Source organism: Myotis daubentonii, chromosome 9 (genome assembly GCF_963259705.1).
Source record: "Myotis daubentonii chromosome 9, mMyoDau2.1, whole genome shotgun sequence".
Lineage (NCBI taxonomy): Eukaryota > Metazoa > Chordata > Mammalia > Chiroptera > Vespertilionidae > Myotis > Myotis daubentonii.
In genome coordinates this window covers 48259937-48278325 of record NC_081848.1, presented here as the reverse complement: position 1 = coordinate 48278325, position 18389 = coordinate 48259937, and the positions used below count along the sequence as shown (strand labels likewise).

General features: G+C 48.8%; 1 protein-coding gene and 1 pseudogene across 8 annotated transcripts in view; both read left to right on the top strand.

Annotated features, from left to right (window-relative positions):
* DENND2B (DENN domain containing 2B) overlaps window positions 1-18389 on the top strand; it is a 176135-nt gene that overhangs the window by 65204 nt on the left and 92542 nt on the right. For 5 of the 8 annotated variants that reach the window (XM_059708811.1, XM_059708810.1, XM_059708817.1 and 2 more), the window contains one exon: window positions 5854-5942. The exons of 1 other annotated variant lie outside the window; for it this stretch is intronic. The gene's annotated coding sequence lies outside the window, so the exon portion shown is untranslated. Of the gene's footprint in view, window positions 1-5853; window positions 5943-6134; window positions 6648-18389 lie in introns of those variants that run through there. 2 more of the 8 variants (XM_059708809.1, XM_059708816.1) reach the window with 2 other exon arrangements.
* On the top strand, window positions 12653-14312 carry LOC132240938 (small ribosomal subunit protein uS8-like; annotated as a pseudogene).

Sequence of the window (18389 nt, the reverse complement as noted above, 5' to 3'; positions counted from 1 at the left end):
CCGCCGGGGGGGGGGGGGGGGCCGGGAGGAGTTGGGTGGGTGAGGGGTGGAAGATGGGTGGGAGGCAGGTGGGATTAGGGCAGGAATAAGGACCTGGGAGAATTCCCTTCCACAAATGCCAGGGCTTGCACATGAATGGGCATTGCCGTTTTCCCAGGAAGGCTGTGCATGCGAGTATGTGTAGCAGTGGCCAGCACACTGGAGGTCCTGCCAGCTGTGGCTCTCAGACAGAGGAGGACTGGGCTTGCCATCTGGAGGGAGACATTCAATTCATTGATTCAAAGGCCCCAGTAGTGCCCATGAAGAGACTGCTTGATTTGCAGGAGGCGGATTGTCTTCCAAGAGAACTTAGTGCAATTCTTCTGCTTTGTTAAGGCGGCTTTGTGTCAGAAGATGGCTCGGCGTGAGCCCCTGGCAGAGCCTCAGTCTTCTTCCGGGCACTTCCCTGGCCATTTCCTAGCCTCCACATCCTGTGTTTGGCATCTTGCTTCTCCAGGCAGGAAGCCTGACTCTCCCATCTTTTCCTCTAGGAAAGGCTGCCTTTGTTGATGTCAGTCTTCTGTGTGATCCCAGGCAGATGACTCTAGAGCCCCAAGCCAGGCGCTCTGCTGAGAGGGTTCGATGGAGACTCTGTAGCCCCTGAAATAAGCTCTTTCTGCTGCATTGGACTCATTCAGAAAGCAACGGGACTAGGTGACTGCAGTAGAACATCCAGCTAGAAGGACCCTTGGAGAACAGCTAGTTCCAACAACCTTCTGCTTGTCTGCAGGAAGTATGTTAGGGGGCAGGGACTTGCTCAAGATCTCAGCACCTAGAGAGCAGGACCTGGGCTCCAGGCTGCTGACTCCCTACTCCTGGGTTTTTAATTCCCCGTCCACATTGCCTCTCAGAGGAAGGAAAGGAAAATAGAAAGCCCCAAAAGGGCTCTGGAACAAAAGCTGCCTGCTCACATGGCAGCCAGAGCCCAGGGTAGGAGAATTGGGCAGGGCACATACTGGTTCCCTTTACTTGGGGAGAACTGGGTGTCTTCAGGGGAGATGCTGCTGGACCCCAATCTGATGGGTGTGGGGAGCTAGGCTCCCTGGAGGATCTGAAGTTCTGTTGCATCTCTTAGGCATTCTAAGATCCAACCAGTGTGTTAAAACAACAGCTCACTTTTCTTGAATCTTCCTTTACCAGTAATCCCCAAAAGAAGGAGTGACTTTAAAAGATTTAGTCTACTCCTGTGTTTTCAGGTACAGAATTTCAGTTGTTTTATTATTTTTTTTAATCCTCACCTGAGGCTGGGAGAAAAAGAGAGAGGGGGGGTGGAGAGAGAGAGAGAGAGAGAGAGAGAGAGAGAGAGAGAGAGAGAGAGAGACATTGATGTGAGAGAGGGACATCGATTGATTACCTCCTCTACATGTCCCAACCTGGAACTGAATCTACAGTCTTTTGGTGTACGGGGCGATGCTCCAAGTAACTGAGCCACCTGGCCAGGGCTAAGTTGTTTTTAAAGAGACAAGAAAATATGATAAAGTCTTCTAGTGACCCATGTCCAGAATCTAATTATCATCTACTAGTACATATATATTCTCTTGGTACACATAAGTCTATCCACCAAAATCCCCTCATCTTATGAAGAGGCCACCTGTCTCTGTGTTGTTTGTTTGTTTGTCTTAGTCTTTTTCAGTGATTCATTTATCCCCCTCACATTAATTGATTGTGCACTGTGAATGAAATACTGAAGTGGATAAATCTTAAGGGGCTCATGACTGTGAGGGAGACAGGGGTACAAGTCACAGTGGTAAAGTGACATAAATACCATAATAAAGGCATCTTCAAGCTGCTGTGGGCTTGCAGAGTCGACAAACATTCTGCCAGGAGATCAAAAAATGTTTCACAGAAGACGTGTTAACCGAGCTGGGCGTTGGGGCAATCGGATTTTGCTGTCGGGGAAAGAGAGACACTCAGGTAAAGGTAACAGCTGAGAGGCGAGGGCAGGGAGAGGAACAGTGCTGTCTTCAGGGCACCAGGTGGTGTGCTGCGTCTTGCCTAGAATGGGGTGGCGGCGGCAGGGGAATTGTGGGCAGGAGATGAAGCCAGAAAGGACTTCAGATTTTGTGGTAATGAAGCTCATGAGAGGGGCTTGGACTTAGGCACACTGCTCCTGCTGTTACTGAGGCCTCAGTATCCCTGCCCTCCTACCTCCAGACAATAGTTTTTAAAATTTCTTTTTAGTAACGGAAAAAGGTTTTTTTTTTTCAAAACTTTTATACCCGTCGCCAAATTTTAAAACATAAAATGACTTTTTTTTTTTTAAGTAAAAATGTATTTTCTGTAAGCACAGTGACCTGCCCAGTGGAGGGGAAGTGTTTTTGTCCCTGAATGGAGCTGACCAGAGAGAACCTTCTCATCTATGGGATCCGGGCCGTTCCTGGTCCCGTTTGCTTTGGCAGTGGCGCTGGCGGTGGAGCGCCTGGGAGTGGGCACTCTGGTAACGGGAGAGGCTGTAAAAGCCGGGAGCACGTCCCGAGAAGAGTGACCTTACGAAGAAAGTTCTGGGAAACAAACCACAGGGAGACTTTACAGGAATTTTCAATTGAGCCCATAGGCAGAGCACATGAGGGAAGGAGATGTAATTACAGTTTGTTAGTCTATGAAAAGATACAGTGAGTGACACGAAATGGCTGTTCACAGTTTCTCCTTCCTGTAGGGTAGGAAGGATGGGGTTTTATGCGTTCATCTAAGCCAGCGGTTCTCAACCTGTGGGTCGCAACCCCTTTGGCGGTCGAACGACCCTTTCACAGGGGTCGTCTAAGACCATCCTGCATATCATATACTTATGATTCATAACAGTAGCAACGAAAATAATTTTATGGTTGGGTCACAACATGAAGAACTGTATTTAAAGGGCCAGAAGGCTGAGAACCACTGATCTAAGCAAATATTTATTGAGTGCCCGCTGTGAGGTGGGCCCTGTACTAAATGCAGGAAATATGGTGGTTACCAAAAAACAGCCCGGGTTCCTGTTCTTATGGAATCATAGGGGAAGACTGACAGGAAGACAGATATCGCACAAATGGGCACAAACGAACTAGGGTGAGTGCTGTGAAGGGTAAGCTCTCATTTAGATCGGAGGACCGTGGAGGAGTTCTCCGAGGAGGTGAGAGGCAAGTCAAGGCATGGTGAGTAAGCGTCAGCCAGGCGAAGACGGGTGTGGGGGAGTGTCCCGTGCAAAGGGGAACAACCTGGAAAAAATCTGGGAGTTTTGGGGAACTACAAGGAAGCCTGAGTAGCTAGCACGCAGAGGGGGAGGGCAGGAAGCGTACTTGGAGGAGGCTGGAGAAGGGTCATGCTGAGCCTCATAGGTCCCGGTAAGAATTTTGATTTTATCCTAAGTGGGATGGGAAATGACACAATCTGGTTTAAAAGGTGATTCAGACAGCTCCACGGAGAAGGGAGAAGGGAATTGTGACGGCAGGAATAGAAGCTGGCCCCGTTGGGAGGTTTTTGCCGTAATTAAGGGGAGAGATTGGGGTGGCAATGGAGGTACAGAGAAATGGACAGATAAGAGACACATTATGGAAGTAGAGTTATTTGGAATTGGTAAACGGGGTGGATGTGGGGAGACAGGTAGGGAGATGGTTGTCTCCCGGGTTGCTGGCACAAGTGTGCCTGTGGGCTTCTCAGCAGGTACTAGACCGCTGAAGGCTGTAAGAGCCCTACCCTTCAGCACAGGTCAGGTAGGACTGACCTGCCTCCAGCCTCACAGAAGCTCTCTCTGGGCTGCAGACAGGCCCTAAGGAACCTGTACAGCCCCAGGATGCCACTAGGGGGAGCATGGCCTGCATTCCCTGTCAGGTCTGGAGGGCTTTTTGAAGTTTAGATTGCTTTCAAGACTCACTTGTTTCAGCTTTAGTATTCGGCCTTGGCCCCTGGCCCCTGGCCCCTCATTCTTCTTGGGGAAAATGCCTGACATATGGCAGTTGCTCAGTAAATCTTGGTATAATATTATATTGGTGATAATGTGAATAGTACCTTATTTTAGAAATGGATGGGCATCACCTCTTCTTTCTCAGTATGGAGATGGGACAGGGGAATGTGCATGTGGAAGGTCAGGAGAAGAACCTGCCCTGGGCAGGGATGCCTGTTGGCAGTGGGAAGAAGGGAAACCTGAGTGATTCGATGGCCTTGAACGTGTTGTTTCATTCTCTCTTCCTTTGGGACACTAGGGCCTGGAGGGGTTTCTGAGGGGCACTTGGGGCAGGTTGGGCATTTCAGCGGGTGATCGGGTGTGCACCCTCTTTGAGGCTCTGTGTCCTTTTCTTTGGGAGGGTGTGGGGGGAGGGAGGGAACAACTGTTCCAGGGTTTTGTTGTTTGTGGTGAAGAGCAATTGGCTTTCACACGTTAACTCTTTTTATGCTCATCTCAGCCCTATCGGTTATGATAGGTTTTATAGATGGAAGCTGGAGGTTAGATGATTTGCCCAAGTGCACATGGCTGGTGGTTGAGCCAGGCACTGCCAAGGTCTTCTGACTCCTGCCCTTCTCGGTGCTCTTGGAACTAGTCTGCTTCATATATATGGGAGAGAGGCGGAAGGCTTGGGAATGATTTCTAGACCAGCGGTTGCCAACCTTTCGGACCTCACGGACCACCAGTGATCCACGGACCACCGGTTGGCGACCGCTGTTCTAGATCTGTTATTTTCTGGTTCTGTGGCCTGTGGCAAGTCATTTGACCTCTCTTAGATTTTTAAAAATAAAAACTGTTAAGTTAGTATGATAATACCAGCCCTAACTTTCAGGCCTATTGTGTTGAACAGATGAGTCAAGAATTGTGAGAGTATTTTGGAAAAATATAAGGTAATTTATAGCTATAGAGCAGGACTTTTTCCCTCTAAAATGTGCACCAGTACTTCCACATCTCATAGGTGCTATCATAGAGTCTTCAGACTAAAAGGATGGTTGGTGGTCAGGCCTACGTCACCATCATGCGGAAAGATTCTCCCTCTAGCTGGTTGCTCAGTGGTTAGAGTGTTGGCCTGTGGACTGAAGGGTCATGGTTTCGGTTACAGCCAAGGACGCGTACCTCCACTGCAGGCTCAGTATTCAACCCCAGCTGGAGCCTGTGTGGGAGGCAACCAATAGATGTGTCTCTCTTACATCAATGTTTCTCTCCCTCCCTCTCTCTCTCTCTCTCTCTCTCTTTCTCTCTTTCTCTCCCCCCCCATCCCCTTCCCTCCCTCCCCCTCCTTTCCATTCTCTCTAAATTATCAATGGAAAAAATATCCTCGGGTGAAGATGAACAACAACAACAAAAAGATTCAAAGATTCTCCACCTCCCCCTGGAACCCAGCCTTGTATTTTATAACGGGTTATCAAAAAAGTTGTTCGTTTGTGAGATCACGTGGCAGTGTACTTTAGCAGAAAGTGCACTGGACTAGGTGGCAGTGAACTGCTCTCTACTCGTAGTTCTTCAACTGCGCAACTAGCTGTAATCGTGGACTAAACATCTGATCTTTCTGAGCCTCCGTTTTCCCATCTATAAAATGGCAATATTGGTCCAGTACATTTCAAAAGGTTTTGAGGATCAGACAAAACAGTGCATGTAAAAGAAGGTTACAAAGCATAAAGCTCACAGGGGGTTAAACTTAGAGGGCCTGCTGTGTCCTAGGCACTGTGCTCCCTCCTGGACAGAAGTGATACTATTACTGGCCATGACAGCAGCTCACAGGAAGCCTGGGCTGTAGCTGCAGGCCCAGAGCAGGGAAGAGAGATGAGGATGTATCCCCTTTGTTGCTTGGGCTACGACTCTGGACTTGCCCAGGACTCTCACTGGTCCTGACCTAGTGTCTTTCCTCTCCATTGCAGGAAGATGAGAGGCTGCTTGGGCACCAGCACTAGTACCAGGAGGCGCTGCACTGGTTAAAACCATCGCCACGACCTGGGCAGGCAGCAAGGTAAGCAGAGAGGCCAGTCCAGGCGAGCTCCTGGGATGGGAATGCATTTCCGCCTCAGCCGCTGCCCGGAAAATCCCAAGTGCACAAACAAGTCAAGGCAATGCATCTGGGTCCTCCTGCCCGTATCCAGGACCCAGAGGAAGGGCTTGCTTCCCCTCCAAGTGCTCCAGCTACCCCCCTCTATCCCCCCCCCCCAAGCCGGGATTCTTACAAGTTATAAAAAATGAGACACTGGAGGGGAAGAAAACAAGTCCTCTCACTGTCTTCTCCCTTCTCCCCTCTGAGCTGTTTAAGCAAGTTCCCAGGAGCAGCCCAGAGCCTTGTTTGACTGGACGGGAGGTAGGAGGAGTGGAATGCGTGCAAAAACCGAGCTGATCAAAAGACAGTGCTGTTTCATGGAAGCCTCCCAGAGCTAGAGAGTGAGAGGGGGAGAGAGAGAGAGGGAGAGAGGGGAGAGAGAGCACAGCAAGCGAGCGCTGGCGAGAACAGGGTCTCCATGACAACTGGCCTGGCCGGCTAGCAGTGCTCTGCTCATTTGGCTGGAAGGAGCGCCACGAAAGGTCAGAGGAAGGCGCTGTGGGAAACTCGCAGCAGGTATCAGAGCTCAAGTGAGTGGATTTGGGGGCCCTGGGCTCCCTGACAGACTGTGGTGTGAGCCAGACTCTGCCGAGAATGGAGTGGGCAGGAAAGCACCGGGACTGCCAGGTAAGGTCTGCTCCGGGCTCGGACTGTTTTCCTCCTGTCCTGACCGTGGTCTCGGGCTGCTTTCTGGGAGGCAGGCGAGTGACTGTGCTCTCTGCTCAGGGCCGGGGGCTCAGGAATGATGTCATGCTCCAACAGTTGGATTCTATTAGCTCAAGGAGGAGGGATACAGCCAATTTTCTTGACTTTGCAAGTCTAGCTGATCTCACTCTTGCAGAACCTGAAGTGTTTAGACTTCACCATAGAAATCGTCTTACTTTTATTTAGAACAAAGGCTTAGGATATTTTACAGGATGGATCTTATATAGAAAAAGTGAGTTTTCATCACTCCAGCATCGCGCTTATAGTTCTTACATGGAAACTCTGGTGTCTTTTGAGTGGCTCCGTTTGTTCTGTGAACACTGTCTGTTTTGTCTCTGGATGCTGCTGTGTCTGACCTGTAATGAAAAAAAAAAAAAAGCTAATGAACTCAGCTAGGAGCCTGTGGTGAGTTGCAAGTCTCTGTGGAGCACTTACTAGGACAGACGGACTGTCTTAGGGATATCTAAACTGGGCGCAGTGTGTGTCTGTGTCTGCCTGTCTCTCTCAGCTCTGTAAGCAGCAAGCTGTTCTCCCTCATTAATAAGGCCCATCACAGGCTTTCCTTCAAGATCTGTTGGGGTGGGGAGGGTGCTAGGGGACGGGTCTTGGGGTTGGAGGGTCTACAAAGAGGTTTCTTAACCAGGTATTTCAGAGTGAGCTCTCGGTGGCAGCTGCTAGGAGCGAGGCTGCCAGAGGAGACAGGAGGTGCTGGGGTTGTGCCGACCGATTCCCAGGGTTAATGTTTTAACCAGATCTCAGGGCACGCAGTGTGCTCCTACTGTTTGTCCTCTGTTTTGGTAAAACTTGTTCTGACCTAGCGGAGGGCTGTGTGGGGAGCGCGGTGTGGCCTAGGAGAGGAGACCCATCCAGAAAGGCACGCGCACAGGTGAAGGGGTCACTGGGTTGTCCGCGGTCTTATTAGGAGGACTAACGCAGTGGGCACTCCCTGCAGCGGGGACCTGTCAGCGGATGTGCTTCCACCCCAGCCAAGCTGCGTCTTACACTCCTGGACCTCAGGCGACTTGGGTTTCTCTGTGGGATGAAGGAACAGCTGCTGTCCTGGCTCTTCGTTTTTTCTTGAACTTTCTGAACAGAATGTCTTTTGTATTCTGGCAAACAATGAGGGGGCCCTCTGATTCATTCCGGGTCAGCTTGCCAATGCAAGCACTGGCCATCCCCATTGCGGGCTCCCTGAGTGTGGACGTGTGCGCATGAATGTTGTGGCCTGAGGGCCCACAAGGGCGAAGTCAGTGGCCCTGGACCTGAGATGGGCCACTTCTAAAATGAGGCCTCTTTCACTACACTCTCGGGACCCCCTGCTTGGTTGAAATGTGTTGTACTGGGGGAGGGGGACGATGCTGTTGGTTGGGATGAACGTGGAGCCTCTGAAGCAGGGAGCCCTTCAGTGGGCAGGACTGACCCAGGATCTCAGTTCTCCTCCACCCGTGTGGTTTACGGCTGGGACCCCTCAATTCTGTCGCCCCACACGTGGGAAGGAAGAGGCTAGCAGATGACCTTTCTTTGGATGTTGCAGACAATTAATGGATCTGGGGTTAGGAAACTTGAGTCCATGGCCAGGCTCTCAAGGTGGACACGGGCAAATTCCTGACCTCACTGACTTCAGATTTATTAGCTGTGGGATGGAAATAATGATAAAACTCTTTCTCAAGATTGTTGAGGGGAGCAAATGAGATAATTTCCATGAACGTAATTTTAAACAAGTCAAGTCCTATGCAGTGTAAGATGAGTTGAAATTTGAAGGACGGCCCAACTCCCTCTGGAAAGTCACTGCCTCTCTGCTCTGGTCTCCCCACTTATCAAGCGCCCCCTTCTCTTGTGCATTTATAAATAAAGATGAGAAGAATCTTAGAAGACTTCTTTAAGATGTTACAGTGCTTTCTTGGGTTGGGAAGTTGAGAAAGAGTGGTGTTCACTGTAGACTTTGAGCCTCATGAATGACCTTCAGAGATAACCCTTTCCTTAGGTCACCTGACTTGTTTTAGTACCGAGGAGAGGGATTCCAGGAGACCCCTGGCTTTCCCAGTGCCCCACGGCTACCTGGCAGGCATGCTGCCATCGATGTCAGCAGCTGGAGGAGAGGCTGCTGCTTGCCAGGGCTGCTTCCCTCGTCTGCTGGGTTCTGCTGGGGAGACTGTGTTGCAAGGGCAGGGAGACCTCCCTCTGCTCTCCTCTCTCCTTTGAAAGGCAGGCCTCTAACTGGCAGGAAGAGTTCCTGCTCTGGAAGGCCCCTTGGGGGCTGGGCGGCTCTTTCAGGAACTTGTGTGTACAGCTTAGAGGGAAACAAGAAAGAAAGAAACAAGGAAGTGGGGATTCCAAGGGCAGAGATACTTGATATGCCGTGGGGCTGTGCCAAGGAACAGAATTGAAGGGGAGGGGAGATGCCAGCCAGGGCACCCCAGATCTGTCCTCAGGAATCTGTAGGGATCGTGGTATACTAGGTGGGTACACAGGGAGGGGCCGGGCACCCGTGGGGGCCTCAGCTTTTGTTGTCAGACCAAGAACCCTGCCAGCCATGCCCTGGAGTGGTGTCTGGGAAGAAGCCCCCCCAAAAGACCCAGAGTGGGCAGATTTTTTATTTTATTTTTAAAAAACAATAGAGCCCCGTTTCCAGGTGAATCCCGTCACCGCAGTTTCTGAGGCCTGCAAGCTTAGACTGGGGCTGCAGCTGTGCCCACTCCTTGTCAGTCCAGCTTCCCAGAGCTGGGTCACAAGTTGGATCCCTCCATCTTCCTTAAGGAGCATTGCTGTTCTCACTGTCTTCCCCTTCCTCACCTCCCCTTCCTGCACACTCCCCGCCGTCCCCCCCTCCCCCGGGGCTCCCTCCTCTCTAAAATGAGAATGGTCAGTTAACCAAAGAGGTTGGAACTTTGAACTACCTTGGAGGACAGGCCAAGAGCATCCTTAATTCTGCTGGCTCTGCCCCTGTCCCTGGAATGAAGGGCTTGGGTGCACAGTTTGGAGGGGCACCCCAGACTGCAGATATCCTTGCCACTTGGCTGGCCTGGAACTAAGAGAGGCTGTGCTCCATTCTCCACCCCCTCCGATTCGAAGAACTGTTTTGAGGAGTTCTGCCTGGCACCTGAGGGAGGTGGGAGCCCTCCAGAGCACCTCCCTGCCGGCTGGTGGGACTGAGGGACTGAAGAGCATGTCTTCCTGTAGCTTCTCTTAGCTGTTCCCTGAGAGACTCTGAATGTCCAAGGTGGGGCCCAAGAGAGTTTCCTGAGGCAGCCAAGCAAAGGGAACATGTATCCGAGCCCGCAGGAGGCCAGGCAGCATCCCTGCAGAGCTCTGGAGTGGCCTCCCTTCTGTGCTCTGCACTGGCTGGGAGGAGAGGATGTTTAGGGCAGGCTGGTGGGAGGGGGAGGGGAAATCGGCTCCCAGATAATTGAGTTCTTTGAGTTAGAGGAACCATGGAAAGTGGAGAAGGGGCCAGGAGGGCATGAAAGAAAAAAAAAAAAAAGACCATCTGGCATAGTCTGCAGGGATTTCTCTCCAAAGCCTGTGGGAAAACTCGAATTAGTGAGTGCCTTCTTCTGGGGGTGGGGAGGGAGACTGTGCATCGATTCTATGCTGGGAGGAGACACTGTGTACATGTGTCTCGGTAGGTGGGTGGGGGGAAATGCTGGGTACGTCTGTCTTAGGGGAACATGCCACATAATATTGTCTGATTGAAAAAACTTGGGGTCTCTGTTTCTAGCCATAGGCCCTAGAAAACTGGTGTGTGTGTGTGTGTGTGTGTGTGTGTGTGTGTGTGTGTGTGTAGGTGTAGGGGAGAGGAAGATGTTAAGTGAGTCTAGACTACATTATTGAAGGATTTTTTCCAAAGATCCCTTCTCTTATTTTTTTTGGCTCCGATACCCTGTTGTTGTAGGGCTGTTGAAATTATCACAATATTCTCCTCATGTAAAGACTGCCTGAATGTTGATTGTACTTTTCTTATAAAGGGTGAATTATATGCAATTAGGGTATGAGGCCTTCTCAACCAGAGCTGACCTGTTCCTCAGGGCTTGTTATGAAACCACCTCACTTTTCAAAAATCTAGACTCTTGTTCTGAGAGACTTGTCCCTGAAGGGGTTTGTATGTGAGCTGGAGATTCGCTAAGAGGAAGCAGCACTGTTTGGGAAAAATGAGATGAATGGAAGGTTATGGGAATCATGATCTGGAACAGTAGGAAAAAGGGAGAGGCCCTGGGGAGGAAGATTGGAGAAAAGACAGTTCTCAGGGAAGGCAGGGGTGATAGATAGAAAAGGGTTACCTGGGTGGACCTAGGAGGCCTTCACAACTGAGCAGAAGGCTGGCCTGTCCCACGGGACTCAAGGAGACCGTGCTGTGTAGGTTCTAACAAACCCTGGGAAGACAGGGGTGGGTGGGGTGGCTGGCTTTGGGATTGAACTCCTGTTCATTTGCTCTTGGGCTTGGCAGCATCTCTGGTGCCCATATGCTGTCTTGGTCTGTTCACCCATTTAGTTTCACCCATTTAGTCACTGAACACAGAGGATCTGGGCCAAGAGCTGGGCAGGATCTAAAAAAGCATCAAGTGTGGTACTGATGCCCATATATGTTGTGGTTATTTCCTCCCCAGAGCAGGCCTGATTAAGAGAGGAGAACCATAGATCTGCTGAAGTATAGGGTTTTCGTGTCAGGGTTAATGACTCTCTCATGCTTTAGGCTGGGAAAAAGGAGGAGGGTCCGACTCTCAGATGCTGATTTAAAGCATTTAAAACATGGTCTGAATGATGGAAGAGAGCCAACTAAACGACTGGAAATATGAAGAGGGTGAGGGTTCTCGGCCTGTGTCAAAGCTTTTCTGAGAGTGTCAGAAGATGGGGTGTGAGGGAGGGGGTGATAGGAAAAGGGAAATGGGAAAATTGGAAAGAAAACTATGAAGTCGCCTGGGTTTTAGAACTACCTCACTTCATGGAAGGAACTGAGTTTTGATGCGCTCACTTGTGTCCTGGAACACAGGCTCTCTTATGGAGTTCTGATAACTGAGTTGTCATAAATTACTTTTAAACGAATCAACCTGTGATGTGTTTGTTCAACTGGATAATCAGTGAGTGTACGGTGCTGCCTTAGAGCAGCTCTGATGGAACCATTTGCACTTACTATAAGTCTTTTACCTTTGGTATGGTGCAGTGATTAAGAGCTGGAGCTCAAGAGTCTTTTAAGCCTACATTTAGAACCTGACAGTACTGCTTACTAACTGTGTGACCTTGCAACCTTGGGCAAGTTATTTATGTCTCTGAGTCTCAGTTTTCTGCAAGGCATCTATAATGGATATAGTGATAGTACTTAGCTTGTTGGAGTTGTGGTGAGGACAATATGAAATGACACCTGTAACGCTCTCAGCCCAGAGCCTGGCACACAGTAGATGTTCAATGCTTTCCATTATCATTACCAGCTTAAAGCAGCATTTCCAAGGAGGTAAGGCTGGCACTTCTTAATCAGGTTGGGGTTACTGTGTTGGGCAAGTCAAATCAGATTCTTCTTTTAGTAGGAGTTTCCACTTTGCATTTTCTTCATCTTTCTGTCATGACCCCAGGAGAGTCTCTGAGGTGGTCCTTCTCAAACCAGCTTCACAGGCACAGCTTTATCATCCTGTAGGATGCTTACCCTTAATGGTCAGGGGAGATTAGAACTGCCTCTTGCCTGCCTCTTTCCTGTAGGCCAGCCCCCGTGGGGCTCCTGCGGTCCTCCTTAACCCAGCACTGGAGGCCCTTCGCCAGCTGCTCCTAGTGCTCTGCACTCAGGCCACGCCAGTGCTCCTCTCTCCACTTCCATGAATTCCATGGATGTCTCCTCCACCACCCAGCTCAGAGCACAGGCTTTGCAGCCAGCTCTGGAGATGCGTAATGTGGCTCTTCTTCTTCCTATCTGTGGACCTCTGGCAAATTAATCTCTGTAAACCTTAGTGTCTTCACCTGCAGATTGGGAGTATTGTTACTCATCTCAAAAGTTGGTTGTGGTCTTTTCGCCATCTTCCTATGCCACCATAGTCGTACACATGAATGTCCTGGCTGATGCTCCGAAGAGTATCAACAGTGCCGAAAAGAGTGGCAAACGCCAGGTTCTTATTAGGCCATGCTCCGAAGTCATCAGCCGCTTTCTAACTGGTGACGAGGCATGGTTACACTGGCGAATTTGAAGTTATTGGTGACCACAGAGCTGGGAAAATTGTTGTGAACCTCACAGGCACAGGTTAAACTAGTGTGGAATAATCAGCCCCAAATTTGATGTGCAACTGAAAGATCTAGAAAAACGGCAGAACAACTTGCTTCTGCCCCATCACTTCGGTTTCATTGTACTGGCAACCTCAGCGGGCATCATGGACCATGAAGAAGCAAGAAGAAAACACACAGGAGGGAAAATCCTGGGATTCTTTTTCTAGTGATATAATGCAAATGTGCAAATAAAATGCCTCAAAGGAGAAAAAAGTTTGTTGTAAGGGTTAAATGAGTTGATTTATATAAAGCACCTATAGTAGAACTAGGGCATATTCCTACCATGAATATGCTCTCAGTGAATGCCAGCTGCTGCTGTTAGAGACCTCTCCCACCATGCATTTCTTTGCCTGCCTTCAGCAGGAGAAGGAGCCCTGGCCAGGTAGTCCGCAGACCCGAGCTTTAGTCCCGGCTCTACCTATGACTTGCTGGGTGACCCTGGGGACGTAGCATGGCTTCTCTAGGCTTCGGTTTCCACTTCTAGAAAGTGGGAGGTTTGGACTGAGTGTTTCCATCAACATTCTGACTTATTTTTTCCGCTAGATTCCCTGAAGTTCTATGAAATTAAGTATAATATTCTATTCATTTTATCTCCCCAAATTGGCCAGCAAATATAGTTTATGTTTTAAAACTATTTGAGTAGCTTTTTTTTAAAACCTCAGCAGCTGAATTCAAGGAAGCATTTCTACTTCATACTCATGACCTGGAGACCCAGGAACCTGTTCTCAGATGCACATGGCTGGGCTCCAACAGCTTGCAAAGAGGCTCCAGCCCATAGTAAGCTAGGAAGCCCACCAGATCCGTAAGAAGGAGGTGGGTCTCAGTTGGTGCTGCTGGGAAAATTTGGGTCAACGTGTGTAGAATCCTTATTTGTTCTGCTGTGTGGACTTAGACCAGCTCTGGGATAAATATGGCCATCCCTGTTTCCTCCTCTCAGTGGAGAAAAATTGCCGTGTTCTGTGACCGACTCTCTCCTTTAGAGTTTTGAGTGAGCCAGTTGTGCGCAAAGACAAACCCATGTGATGGGGGAAGAGTCATCCAATGAAAGCGTAATGTTTAGAGCCTGGGCTCTGGACTGTTGGGGTCAAATTGTGGCTCTGCCACTTAGAGAAGTTACTTAGCCTGCCCCTGCCCCAGTGCCTCTTCTGTATAATTGCATGGGGTTGAGGCCTAAGTATCAGGTGCCTAGAATAGTGTCCGTATCTAGTGCTGAATGGAACGTAAGAAATTGTTGTAGTTGTAAGCCAAGCAGAGTTTGTTTCTGAGTAGCTAGTTTGTCAGGTTTGTTCTGCTGAGAAATGTGAGGTGATATCGCCGTCCTCTCTGTCAGGGGTGGGGAACATCTAGCCCAGCCGTGGGCAAACTACGGCCCTTGGGCCGGATCCGGCACTCCATCCACACCCCTGACTGGGGGCACTTATGACTGCTCTGCTGATACTAGATATCTGCCCAAGACATAGAGTAGGGGTGGGGAACCTTTTCTCTGCCAAGGGCCATTTGCATATTTATAACATCAGCTGAGGGCCATACAAAATTATCAACTTAAAAATTAGCCTGCTGTATTTGGTCAAACGTTTAATTAACTCACCCCTAATGCCTTGGCAAGGCCAGACCAAATGATTTCTCCAGCCTTATATGGCCCACGGGCTAGATCAGGGGTGAGCAAACTTTTTGACTCGAGGGCCACAATGGGTTCTTAAACTGGACCAGAGGGCCGGAACAAAAGCATGGATGGAGTGTTTGTGTGAACTAATATAAATTCAAAGTAAACATCATTACATAAAAGGGTACGGTCTTTTTTTTTTTTTTTTTTTTTTAGTTTTATTCATTTCAAACGGGCCGTAGTTTGCCCACGGCTGGCCTAGATCATAGCCCTGGGGTTTTGCTGTGGTGAAGAAATATATAAACCAGAGGGGAGTCGGGGTGAGCCTAAGGAGCATGTCCGTTGAAAGGCCGCTCTCTGATGAGTAATGCATGTTGCATGGCCCTGGAGTAGGGACGTGGCAGAACCCTGTGTGAAAGAGCAAGAGAGGAGCCAGGCTAAAGGAGAGTGTAAGCTCGGACAGACGGCGAGGTGTGCGGAGCGGGCAGGTGGTTGTGGTAAGACAGTAAGTGGTGTCATAAAGCTCCGGGCACTTTGTCTTCCCAAGAGACATGCTGACTCCGGGCCCCAGCAGCGACCGCTGGGACCGCTCAGAAGAGCGGGGATTGAGATGAGGAGGTCCTAATCTGTTCCTAACGAGAATGAGCAGCACACACGGCTTGGTGCATCTTATCTGCAAGTGTAATTACAGAGATTTCCTTCTCCAACTGCACGAAGCAGAAACTTTCGCTGCCAAACTTAGCAGCATGTTTTAAGTCCCTCAAATCTCCTTTGAGTGCTACCAAAGCTCGCAGCTTTGTTGTTATCTCTTGTTGAAATACAGCCTGGGAAGGTCATATCAACAGTGCCAATTTATGGGCCTGCTGAACCCAGGCAGGCCGAGGGCAGAATGGGGAGCTCCTGGGAGTAGGTGCTTCACAAATTTTCTCTTTGAATGAGGCTGTCTATAATTTAAGGTTCCTTTTGCTTGAAAAGACTGAACACTGAAGATTAGAGTCAGACATTTTATTTCTTCTGTTTTACTTCTGGAGGCTCCTACAGGCAGGAGTTCAGACTCCATAGTAGCTCCCTGTACACTCAGAAGCTCAGCTGTGGTGTGACTTACATTATGCCCTACATTCCTCATTGGAGGCACGTATTCCTGGAACAATGTTGTGCCAGGATCTCCCACCCTATTTAAGTTTGTTACCAGCTTTTGATTTACCGTGTGTTCTGAAGGAGTGAGTGATTAAAAGAGGAGACGACCAGACGGTGTACAAACCACACATGGGGCTTTGTACTCGCTTGTAAAGATCTGGGGATAAGAAGGTCAAACCCGTGTGTGTATGTATTTGTCACATGGCAAAATGGGTGCCAATAGGAAAGATAATTAAAGAACCCGACTGACCCTGGCAACTAGAAAGAAGTATGGCACTTGAATGCAGGAGGGGCAGCTGAGATGAACTTGGCAATGGCAGGGGCCGTGGTTTGCAGTCCGTGACTTGACTGACTCAGCTGCTGTGGTCAGGGAATTGAGATTTTGGAATCTAGAAAGGGAAGAGCGCACGGAAGTTCCTTGTTTTCTTTGCCTCCTCCTAACCCCTGACTCACTCACCCTTTTGGATTCAGACACAAATGGCAAGACTGCCAGAGAAGTTGCTGGTTTCTGAAATGGACCGGGCAGCACTGCCTCTCTGAGTTTGTCAGCGTGGCTGAGCTGCGTCTGGGAGAGCCAGAGTGAGGATAGGATGCCGCTGGCAAGAAGGGCAGCGGGTTTTGTTGACTCTGAGGAAAGGTCCCGAAGGGAAGTGGCAGGGATCAGGTTTAAAAGACAGCAATGAGGAACAACTGGAAATGTTTGCTTTATTTAAATTGCATTAAATGGAAATAAAAAGTTGTGTTGTTTTTGGTTTTGTTTTGTTTTAAATCTCAAAACCCAGAGGTGGGTTTCCAAATCAGTGCTATCCAGATTTCTTGTTACCTGAACAACACCCAAGGCCAGTTGTGCACATAGCTTTGCTGGAAGAAGTTGAGCCTGGGAAGCGTAGACACTAAGGGGGAAAACCATGGAATTATGTATATTTCGTCACAATGAGAAAAATTGGTGGAGAAGGCAGAAGAAAGCCATGGAGACTGCACACCTGTGACATACTCCCAGCCCCCGCTAGCAGTTAACCTCCTGTCAGTGGGAGAGTTGAGATAACTTTTTCTGTGTTCCCCGTGGGTTCCTTTCTCCTCAGCCTTTTCTCTTTTTAATTTACAGCCTTTCCCTGAGAACCCATTTTCTGCTGCCTACCAGTTAGTTGCAAAATGAAGGCGGGTGGGGGCTGTCCAACTCTGCCTCTCTTGTTTCGAAACTGAATTTATTTATTCATTCGCTACATAGTTTTCGAGTATCCATTTTGTTCTAGGCGCTGTTATAAATGCTGGGGATGTAGAGATAAGGAAGACAGCAGCGTCCTTGTATCATGGAGCTTCCAGTACAGTGGGGGAGCAGTCAGGAAACAGTAAAGAAATCAGTAAATGAGATGAAGATCGCGGTGTCAGCTATGGAGGAAATAATGGTCACGTAAAAGAGAGTAACAGGAACGTGAAAGCTATTTTCAACAGAAAAATTTAGAGAAAGCCTCTCTGAGAATATGACATTGGAGCTGCAAGTTCAAGAACAAGAAGAAGCCTTGTATTTGAGGCTTTGGGGGAGTACACTCCTGGAAGAGGGAACAGCAGAGGCAAAGCCCCCGAGGTCGGAGAGAGCTTGGCCTGTTCTAAGAACATAAAGTCATCGTTGTTAGAATACAAGGCGCCCCTGAATGTAGGGTCTAAAATGATGGTGGAGGCTAGTTCAGGCAGAGCCTTTTGGCCACAGTAAGGAGTTTGAAGAACCACCGTGAGGGGTATATATTGTATTTGAGAGAGATGGTTGGCTAAGAGGAATATTGAATTTGATCATCTGAAAAGAAAAAAAACATGGCTCTGGAGAGGGTATAGGCCAGAGGTTCTCAACCTGTGGGTCGCGACCCCTTTGGCGGTTGAACAACCCTTTCACAGGGGTCGCCTAAGTCTATCCTGCATATCAGATATTTACATTACGATTCATAATGGTAGCAACATTACAGTTATGAAGTAGCAACGAAAATAATTTTATGGTTGGGTCACAACATGAGGAACTGTATTTAAAGGGCCAGAAGGTTGAGAACCACTGGTATAGGCACACAGCTAATTAGCTAAAGGATGTTGAATAACTTCAGTTCTGCATATTTCTTGGGATCAAGCAAATATGTGTATTAAAACTTTCTGTGGGTTTTAAGTTAGTGGTGTGTCATTAGTAGAGTGCTTACTCTAGTCTAGGCATTGTGTCAAACCAGGCATTTTCACTTGCATCATTTTATTTTATTTATTTATTTTTTAAAAACATTTTATTGATTTTTTACAGAGAGGAAGGGAGAGGGATAGAGAGTTAGAAACATCGATGAGAGAGAAACATCGATCAGCTGCCTCCTGCACACCCCCTACTGGGGATGTTCCCGCAACCAAGGTACATGCCCTCGACCGGAATCGAACCTGGGACCTTTCAGTCCGCAGGCCGACGCTCTATCCACTGAGCCAAGCCAGTCAGAGCTCACTTGCATCATTTTAGTAAATTATCACAACTGCCTGTGAGTGAATTTGTTGATGTTCTGATGTCTACAGATGAGGAACTCGGAGTGGCCCATATGCTGAAAGTCCAAGCCTAAGTCAGTGTAATTCCCAAGGATGTGCCCTTTATATGTCTCCACGCTGATCTGTATGCCAACTGTACCTTCTCTTAGTTACCTAAAATATTTAAGGAACATTATTTC